Below are 9,943 nucleotides of genomic sequence, written 5' to 3'. Positions count from 1 at the left end.
AAGGTAGTACCAGAAACAGAGAAAAAGGCCACATTCAATCTCACTTAGTCTCAAGCTGTCATGTGTAATATATATTTATGCACCTGTAATTGAATATGACAGCATATTCACAGTTATTAATTTTTTTTTTTTATGTTCTCTAATTTCCTCAATATTGTTCTACTATTAGGTGAGTTCTCAAACGTCAGTTGTGCAAAATTATCCATTTTATTTCAATCAAGTTTTTGACTTCACATATGCATAATCAGGAATCTACATAGAGAAAAAAGAATGGCATCACAAAATTTGGATATAAAATGTACAATGCAAACATATATATACATGCATAAATAACAAACCACTGTACATAGAATGCAAAAAGCAAGTAAAAACATTAAAAGCAATTCAAATTAACAATATCATGATGGGTAGTATGAGCTGCAACCTAAATACAAAATATGGATACAGAAATATTTCTATCCATATTTTGTAATTAGGTTGTAGCTCATAATGCCCATCATGATATGTCACTTTGTATTGCTTACAGTGTTTTTACTCACTTGTTACACTCTATGTACAGTGGTTTGTTTCTTATACATGTTTGTGTTTTACATCCAAATTATGTGATGCAGTTTTACCTATCTTTTTTGTAGACTCCTGATGATGCCTCTGCAAAGGCAAAAGCCCAATTGAAATAAAATAGATAATTTCAGACAACTGGTGTTTGAGCACCCACTTAATGGTAGGAAAATATTGAGAAAATTAGATTACACAAAAAAGAAGCTTAATAATATAAATATACCGTTTATTCAATTCTATGTGCATTAGAGAAAACCTGCTCTCAGCTTACTCTAACATAAATGAATAAATAAATAAGTGGATGTGGAAAGGGAACTGTGGTTTTGGTGCATTACACATGACAGCTAGAGACTGAGTGTGAACAAATGTGGCCTTTGTTCTCTTTTCCTAGCGTTACCTCGCTTGTGTGCAGGGGATGGGAGGTGCCATTTCATGTGTGGCAGGGTGGCGACGGGAATGGCTGAGGGCAGTAAGTATGAATATGTACATATGTATACATGTATTTGTCTGTGTATGTATACAATGAAATGTATAGGTACGTATATGTACATGTGTGAGCGTGTATGTATATACATGTGTATGTGGGTGGGTTGGGCCATTCTTTTGCCTGTTTCCTTGCACTACCTCACTAACGCAGGACACAGCAACAAAGTATAATAATAATAATATATTTTTCATGCTTGATCTCCATTTCCCACATTAGCAAGGTAGCACCACGAAACTGACGAAGAAAGACACATACAGTTACATACACATATACGTACATATGCATACATATACACATGTGCATATTCATACTTGCTCACCTTCATCTATTCTTGGCACCATCCTGCCCAACAAGAAACAGCATGGCCACCCTTTGTGTTAGTGAGATAGTGCCAGGAAACAGAGAAAGGCCACATTCGCTCACATCCATACACGAGCTGTCATATGTAATGCAGTGAAACCACAGCTTCCTATCCACATCCAGGCTAAACAGACCTTTCCATGGTTTACCCCAGATGTTTCACTTGCCTTGGGGATTGGAGAGAATACTTCCCATATATTCCCTGTCTGTTGTAGGTGACTAAAATGGATGGGAGTGGTGGGCTGAAAATCCTCCCCTCCTGTCCGACTTTTCCAAAAGCAGGAACAGAGAAGGGGTCCAAGTGAGGATTTGTCTATATATCTATATATAATATATATCATTTTTTATTTTTTTTTTTATTATACTTTGTTGCTGTCTCCCGTGTTAGCGAGGTAACACAAGGAAACAGACGAAAGAATGGCCCAACCCACCCACATACACATGTATATACATACAAGTCCACACATGCACATATTCATACCTATACATCTCAACGTATCCGTATATATACACACACAGACATATACATATATACACATGTACATAATTCATACTGTCTGCCCTTATTCATTCCTGTCGCCACCCCGCCACAAGAAATAACAACCCCCTCCCCCTGTTCCAACTGGAACTCCCTGAAGGGGGTGGCCACGGCAATAGAGTCTCTTTAACTAGTGAACTCCAGTGCCGCTTCTTAGTGTGTGTGTGTGTGGAGCAGCTGGGGTAAACCATAGAAAGGTCTGTGGGACCTGGTTGTTGATAAGGAACTGTGGTTTCAGTGCATTACACATGACAGCTAGAGAATGGATGCAAGCAGATGTGGCCTCTTTTCATCTGTTCCTGGCACTACCTCGGTAATGCAGGAAATGACAAGTATATTAAATGAAGCAGAGAGTAATGTATGATATCTTGTAAAACTTTATAACATAGGCTTGATTATAAATAAGATGCAATTAAGAAAACATACGTACAAGAAAGTCTGCCAGCTCATGGAGTGCATTGTAGTCAGTAGATAAGCTTACATTTTGATGTTTTACAGTGGTTGAAATAAATAACATGGAAATTTTGGATAAAAACAGAACTGCTTGCATGAGATGATAGGGAAATTGCAACCAAGAAAAATACATGATTTTCATAGTTTACAAACTATTTGGAATTCTAGCAACCACAGAACTTTTCTAGTTTAAAATTTAGACTCTACCAACTTCAACTATATATTGTTAGTTTTGACAACACTTTGTCGTGCACCTAACAAGAGGTAATAGATGGCACTGTCTCATTCATGTTCATCTAAAAGGTACAGATCTGAGAGCATATACACTTCAATAATGTTTGTGAGTCATCAGAAGAATTTTTGAGCACAGTGTACTCTGAAAAGAAGACTTATTTAAAGGCTGCTATGTGCAATTGGATGGAACACATCTATCAGACTGTTTTGCAACACATTGAAATAACAGCACAGAATCTTCCGTGGATGTACAGAGTAAATACAAAATTTTTCCTTACTTATGATGGAACAGGCATACAGCTTTCAATGTTGTATATCTGGACTTCAAATCTTCACCTCTCTTAAAGATAAAGGATCCTTTATTACCCACTGTGTCACCTTACTATGGTACTAACAACAATAATGTTTTCCATTGTGGACTATTTCATGCTCCTCTATTTTCACCTTATGGGATTTAATATTCAGGTTAATTTTCCAAACTGGATACCTAAACAATGTTTGCTTGGGGTTTGACCCAACCCAGGCATAGGGTCTCTCCTTAATAACTCAGATTATACCTTCTGGAGGTTGTTTATTCAGTCTGATTTTCTTACCTCATTTAAGGTGAAATTGTCTTCTGGGAAGAGTCCATTCATCAGCAAAATTCAGTTGTTGAGGCACTGGCAGAGCCGTAACCAGTTATAAACTTCTGTGAATAGTTTGGCTATTTGAAACCATTACATCTGATATAGTTATACTCTCTGTATTCCTCTGACACCTGCTCCCTCCTGAAACTCCCTCGAGGGGGTGACCGTGACAATAGTCTCCATAACCAGTGAACTCCAGTGCCACTTCTTAACCTTTAGTGCCTCACCCTTAACAGGCCACTGGCAGAGAGCAACTCTACTGCAGTGTTTGCATAGGCTTCTGTCTAATGTTCCTACTGACTACTTACTTTTACCTAATGTTCCAGCCTGCTGCTACTACCTAATGCTCCTGCCTAATGTTCCTACCTACTAATTCTACCTAATACCCCTACATAAATGTTCCTACCTACTACTTGTATCTATTGCTCCTGCCATTTTTCAAAAAGGCAGGGCTAGTGCAGTGTTCACCACAGGAAACTCTAGAGTTATGAAGAATGAACTGTGCAAGTTAAGTGTTAAGTTTTATGTGTAACTAGGAGAGATTGTATGTTTGTGGACAGAATGTTAGCAGTCTGTTAAATTCTCATGGTTTCCTTAATTCATACAGAAGTGGTTCGGGTGGAAAAGCTTCCATCCAAACAAGACAAAAATACATTCCACAAAGAAGGGTCTTCTCTCAACGAAATCATAACTGAAGAAGAAAGGGATTATGGGTGGTGGTAGTCCATCAAGCTTAAAACCGTTAATGACATCACAGTACTGTTCATGAACATCTCCACATTCTGTGGACTTGGAATTCTATGAATCAGGAATTGTAACATCTACTAAGGTAGGCTGCTTCCATATATGTTTGCTGATGTCTAACAATATCTTTAAAGCTTACCTTACCTGACCTTCCTGCCCTAGAAGTCCCTTCTATCCTTATTAGGTGCCAGCAACACCCAGGAAGCTGGCCACATCCACTAGTTGGTATATATGTGTCCAATGAGCTCCAGCAGCACCCAGGAAGCTGTCCACATTCACCAGCAGGTATATATGTGTCCTGTGTTGTGTGTGCAAAGGGATAAGAGTGAGTGATCAAATTACAGAGGTATAAGTTTGTTGAGTATTCCTGGTAAATTATATGGGAGGGTATTGATTGAGAGGGTGAAGGCATGTACAGAGCATCAGATTGGGGAAGAGCAGTGTGGTTTCAGAAGTGGTAGAGGATGTGTGGATCAGGTGTTTGCTTTAAAGAATGTATGTGAGAAATACTTAGAAAAGCAAATGGATTTGTATGTAGCATTTATGGATCTGGAGAAGGCATATGATAGAGTTGATAGAGATGCTCTGTGGAAGGTATTAAGAATATATGGTGTGGGAGGCAAGTTGTTAGAAGCAGTGAAAAGTTTTTATCGAGGATGTAAGGCATGTGTACGTGTAGGAAGAGAGGAAAGTGATTGGTTTTCAGTGAATGTAGGTTTGCGGCAGGGGTGTGTGGTCTCCATGGTTGTTTAATTTGTTTATGGATGGGGTTGTTAGGGAGGTGAATGCAAGAGTTTTGGAAAGAGGGGCAAGTATGAAGTCTGTTGTGGATGAGAGAGCTTGGGAAGTGAGTCAGTTGTTGTTCACTGATGATACAGCGTTGGTGGCTGATTCATGTGAGAAACTGCAGAAGCTGGTGACTGAGTTTGGTAAAGTGTGTGAAAGAAGAAGAAAGTTAAGAGTAAATGTGAATAAGAGCAAGGTTATTAGGTACAGTAGGGTTGAGGGTCAAGTCAATTGGGAGGTAAGTTTGAATGGAGAAAAACTGGAGGAAGTAAAGTGTTTTAGATATCTGGGAGTGGATCTGGCAGCGGATGGAACCATGGAAGCAGAAGTGAATCATAGGGTGGGGGAGGGGGCGAAAATCCTGGGAGCCTTGAAGAATGTGTGGAAGTCGAGAACATTATCTCGGAAAGCAAAAATGGGTATGTTTGAAGGAATAGTGGTTCCAACAATGTTGTATGGTTGTGAGGCATGGGCTATGGATAGAGTTGTGTGCAGGAGGGTGGATGTGCTGGAAATGAGATGTTTGAGGACAATGTGTGGTGTGAGGTGGTTTGATCGAGTAAGTAATGTAAGGGTAAGAGAGATGTGTGGAAATAAAAAGAGCGTGGTTGAGAGAGCAGAAGAGGGTGTTTTGAAATGGTTTGGGCACATGGAGAGAATGAGTGAGGAAAGATTGACCAAGAGGATGTATGTGTCGGAGGTGGAGGGAACGAGGAGAAGTGGGAGACCAAATTGGAGGTGGAAAGATGGGAGTGAAAAAGATTTTGAGTGATCGGGGCCTGAACATGCAGGAGGGTGAAAGGCGGGCAAGGAATAGAGTGAATTGGATCGATGTGGTATACCGGGGTTGACATGCTGTCAGTGGATTGAATCAGGGCATGTGAAGCGTCTGGGGTAAACCATGCAAAGTTGTGTGGGGCCTGGATGTGGAAAGGGAGCTGTGGTTTCGGGCATTATTGCGTGACAGCTGGAGACTGAGTGTGAACAAATGGGGCCTTTGTTGTCTTTTCCTAGTGCTACCTCGCACACATGAGGGGGGAGGGGGGATGGTATTCCATGTGTGGCGAGGTGGCGATGGGAATGAATAGGGGCAGACAGTGTGAATTGTGTGCATGGGTATATATGTATGTGTCTGTGTGTGTATATATATGTGTACATTGAGATGCATAGGTATGTATATTTGCATGTGTGGGCGTGTGTGTGTGTGTGTACATTGTGTATGGGGGTGGGTTGTGCCATTACTTTTGTCTGTTTCCTTGCGCTACCTCACAAACGCGGGAGACAGCGACAAAGCAAAATAAAATATAAATAAATAATAATGTTGTGTGTGCATCTATACACAGACAGAGCAACTATCTGTCTCTTTCCCTACACCTCAAAGCTTTGGAACTCTGTACCCTCACATGTCTTTCCCAATAACTATAATCCAACACATTTTATATGATCAGTTTTTCACTCTCCAAAATTCATAAATATTTTCCCTTGTCTCTTCTATCTTCCTTCTCATTTACGTCTCTACATTTCAATTAAGGCCTGGCCTTGATGTGGACTTTCGTCAGTGCTGGAGCAGAGAGTGTTCTGTGTCTTCTGTAAGGTAGCTGCATTATGGGTGTGAAGGGTCTTTGGATATGCTGAAATGGCATTTGTAATGATGGGTTATGTCTAGAATGTAAGCAAGTGTGACTTGTGTTTGTCTGGGAAGTGTTGTTTCTAATGGGTGTAAGTCAGAAGGCTGGGGTTTAAGACCGAATTGGGAGACTGGTTGTTTAATGCTTGCCAGGTAATCTCCATGTGCATGTGTTTTGTAAGGGTTTGATTTGTTTGGGGTGGGGGGGGGGGAATCTGTGAATAGAGAATACTGAAGTGATCTCTCTCTAAATATATATTTTTTTCCAGGATTGTCATTTCCCATATTAGCTATGTAGCACCAGGAACAAAGAAAGCTTACATTTACTCATCCATTCTATAGCTGTCATGTGTAATTCAAGGAAACCACAGCTCCTCATCCACAACCAGGTCCTATGGTTCCCCCTAGCTGCTTCACACACACACACACACATATGTATATAAATATTTATAAGCATTACCAAACTCTGCCTTCATGTGGTTATGCCATGGGTGAAAAGTCAGCTTTGGTGAGGCTGAACCACTGTTCACTTACTTTAGCAAGAATTCTTACATGATAATAGCAGTAAGGTTGCTACTAAACATACTCAACATGCAGTTTTTCCCAGAAATATATCATAAACTGGATCTCATACATCTTACTTCTCCACTCAAGAAAAGGAAAATTACTTATCTGAAGTATCCTGGGCTGAGCATTAGTAAGCACATATTTGAATCACAGGAAATCACTTAATAAACCTTTATGACTGATATGGGGAATTACATATTAAGTGCTAGCTAAGGAAAAAGAAAATGTAATAAACTTTGAGCTAGTTGGTTCATATTGTCACCCACAGTTATTGTGAACTTTATTCAAAAGACTAAAATTCTTGATTCAAAAACAATGATACATTTACTTCTTTGAAAAATGAGATATGACCTTAGTTTCTTTAAAGCTTTGTTATATTTTCTTTATTTGGAAGAAAGTATATATTGTAATTCATAAGATTCCAGGTTGTAAAACCATACTTACCAATATCTTTTGAAAACTGTTTTCAAAAGTTATGAACTTTTACCTGTTATTTACCAAATGCTAACCATAACATACTCATCTTTCTTTATATTTACCATGACAAATGCTAAGGAAACATTATCTGCATCTCATGGGATCTTTCTCTGTACCTTGTGCATAGTGACAATGTCCAAATTACATCTTAACAACTACAATAATTTCATGAAATGGAAAATGCTTAAGTTGCTACGAGAATCTGATGAAGTAACTTCAAGCATGATCCAGTCTTCACTGTGCATATCTGTGACTTATTACAAAATGAGTACACTACTACTACCTCTATTGCACACAAATCAAACAATATACTGTATCAATGTATGGATAAATAATAATGCAACCTAATGTATGATAAAATTACTGACAGTGCCCCTAAATACAGTTAATCATTGAGATGATAAGTGGCACCATCATATATACAGCACTACCTAATACAAATTCAACACAGCCACAAGGAAACCATACCTTGCATGAACTAACATTGGGTCTCTTAACTGGCCTTTTATGTACTGCTGTCCCAGTTTTCCCCTAGTTTCCCCAATGCAGTTACTAGGACTACTTCACAGAAAAAGGCAATGAGATTCATGTCCAGAGAATGTGAAGGAGATTACACACAACAAAATCCAGCGATTTATAAAGTTTTAGATGTCACTATCAAAACACATCGAATATTTCATAAAATTTACAACTTTACTCTTTAAGTACACTTAGTCATCTTAAAAATCTGATGTATTATAGTCCATATCCCAGCTACATATTCGTGAGGCAGTTTGGGTGCATCATTAAAGATGATCTTAAGACATTATATGAGTAACCCATAATATTGGAATGAAAATTTCTTTTCAGTGGCATAATAAGATTTTTAGCATAACTGTTTTTAATCATTGGTTAAAAGAGACCTTTTATAAGGTGAAAAAATATACAAAATCAATGTACGTACTGCCTAAAGTGTTATGAGCTCCTAACATGCTGCTGTTTGACTATGTTGACACTAAAACCTGATCGCAATGTTAATTTCTTTAACTAGTTCTCTCTAAATTTAGTGATGGATGAATCAGCCCTTCATTCTGTAACCAATCACAACATTATGCACAAAAGAAAAAATTACTACCTACTGCCACTATATATTCAAATATAGTTAGGAATTCTTCTTTTCCAAATAGTTCATTCATGCTGTTATAATGAAAATTATAAGAAAAGCTTAGATACACCATAAATCATAGAAATAATGTTTCCAAACAAACCCCTACACATAGTATATAGATTCCTAAAGAAAAATGTAGTCCTGAAACTAATTGTATTCAATTATTTGACTGCCAACCAAATGACAATTGGGCTACAAAGATTCCCGTTAAATATATCGTTGTTCTCTCTGGTAACAGCCTACTTTTGGGTGACTGTGAGGAACAAGTTAACAGTAGCTGGGTATGGTCACAGTTATTTATTGTAAACTGAATATATGAATAGTATCCTCTCTTTACTCCATTGGTTATACACATCAGTGTTTGCCAGCTTATATTGCTTTCCTCTAACCATACAGAAGACTGTTATTGCCATTCACATACACATAACATTACTCAGGATCCATTATTCAACACTTACTACTCACGTATTCAAATTGTCGCTACAGAGCCATTCTAATCTCAGCGTACTTCTTCAAATGGTACTAATCTCTTCTTGAAGATGTGCCCTACTTTCACCATAACTCACAATCGAGCAATACATTTTTAAACTGTTAAGTAATCAAATTTACCTAAAACTTATGCATTCAGTATTTTTTTAATTACTTTCCTGTAATTATAAATCTTTAACTGGTGAGTTGTTTTACTGAAGGGGAAGGCAGTCATATCAAGTGGACAGGTCTTCAGTTTTTAAGCCTTTATCCTATACTACTGGTATATGAACTAGCATGAAAAAGGCTGAACTGCCAAGTCTTGTATGAACAACTGCCTGCATATAATACGTGGAAAGCCTGTTATCTTTAAAAATACTAAAGTAAAAAAAGTAAGACCAAATTCCCAGATATTCTTCCTCTCAACACCTCTGGACATTTATGCTTTGAGCTCTCATGACTGGTTCCATCACGAAGTTCCCTTTTATGATCAATATATCCCATCCACTGAGAGATTAAGGCCATAAAATGGGTGAAAACTGAGCAGATAGGCAAGATCAATGTGAAAAAAGCAATGGAAATGTGACTACAGCTACATGTCTTAAGGATACAAAACTGCAATCATTTCCTTAACATTTAATGAGAATAAGACAAAACCTAAAATTGAGTATTCTTAATATCAGTAACTAGGTCAGTCCTTTTGCAAAGTCAACTAACTGTCACTTTCCATACAGCCAAAAAATAAGTATCAGATCATAATGAAAAAAAGGTAAACATGTCGAATGTACATACTCAAATACTGGCAGTATGTAATTAATTTACTTTCATGTGACTGATCAAGTATATCCTTAATATCTGCAAAGACTGCTAA

Source organism: Panulirus ornatus, chromosome 11, assembly GCF_036320965.1.
Source record: "Panulirus ornatus isolate Po-2019 chromosome 11, ASM3632096v1, whole genome shotgun sequence".
Classification (NCBI taxonomy): Eukaryota; Metazoa; Arthropoda; class Malacostraca; order Decapoda; family Palinuridae; genus Panulirus; species Panulirus ornatus.
This window is presented reverse-complemented; position numbering follows the sequence as displayed.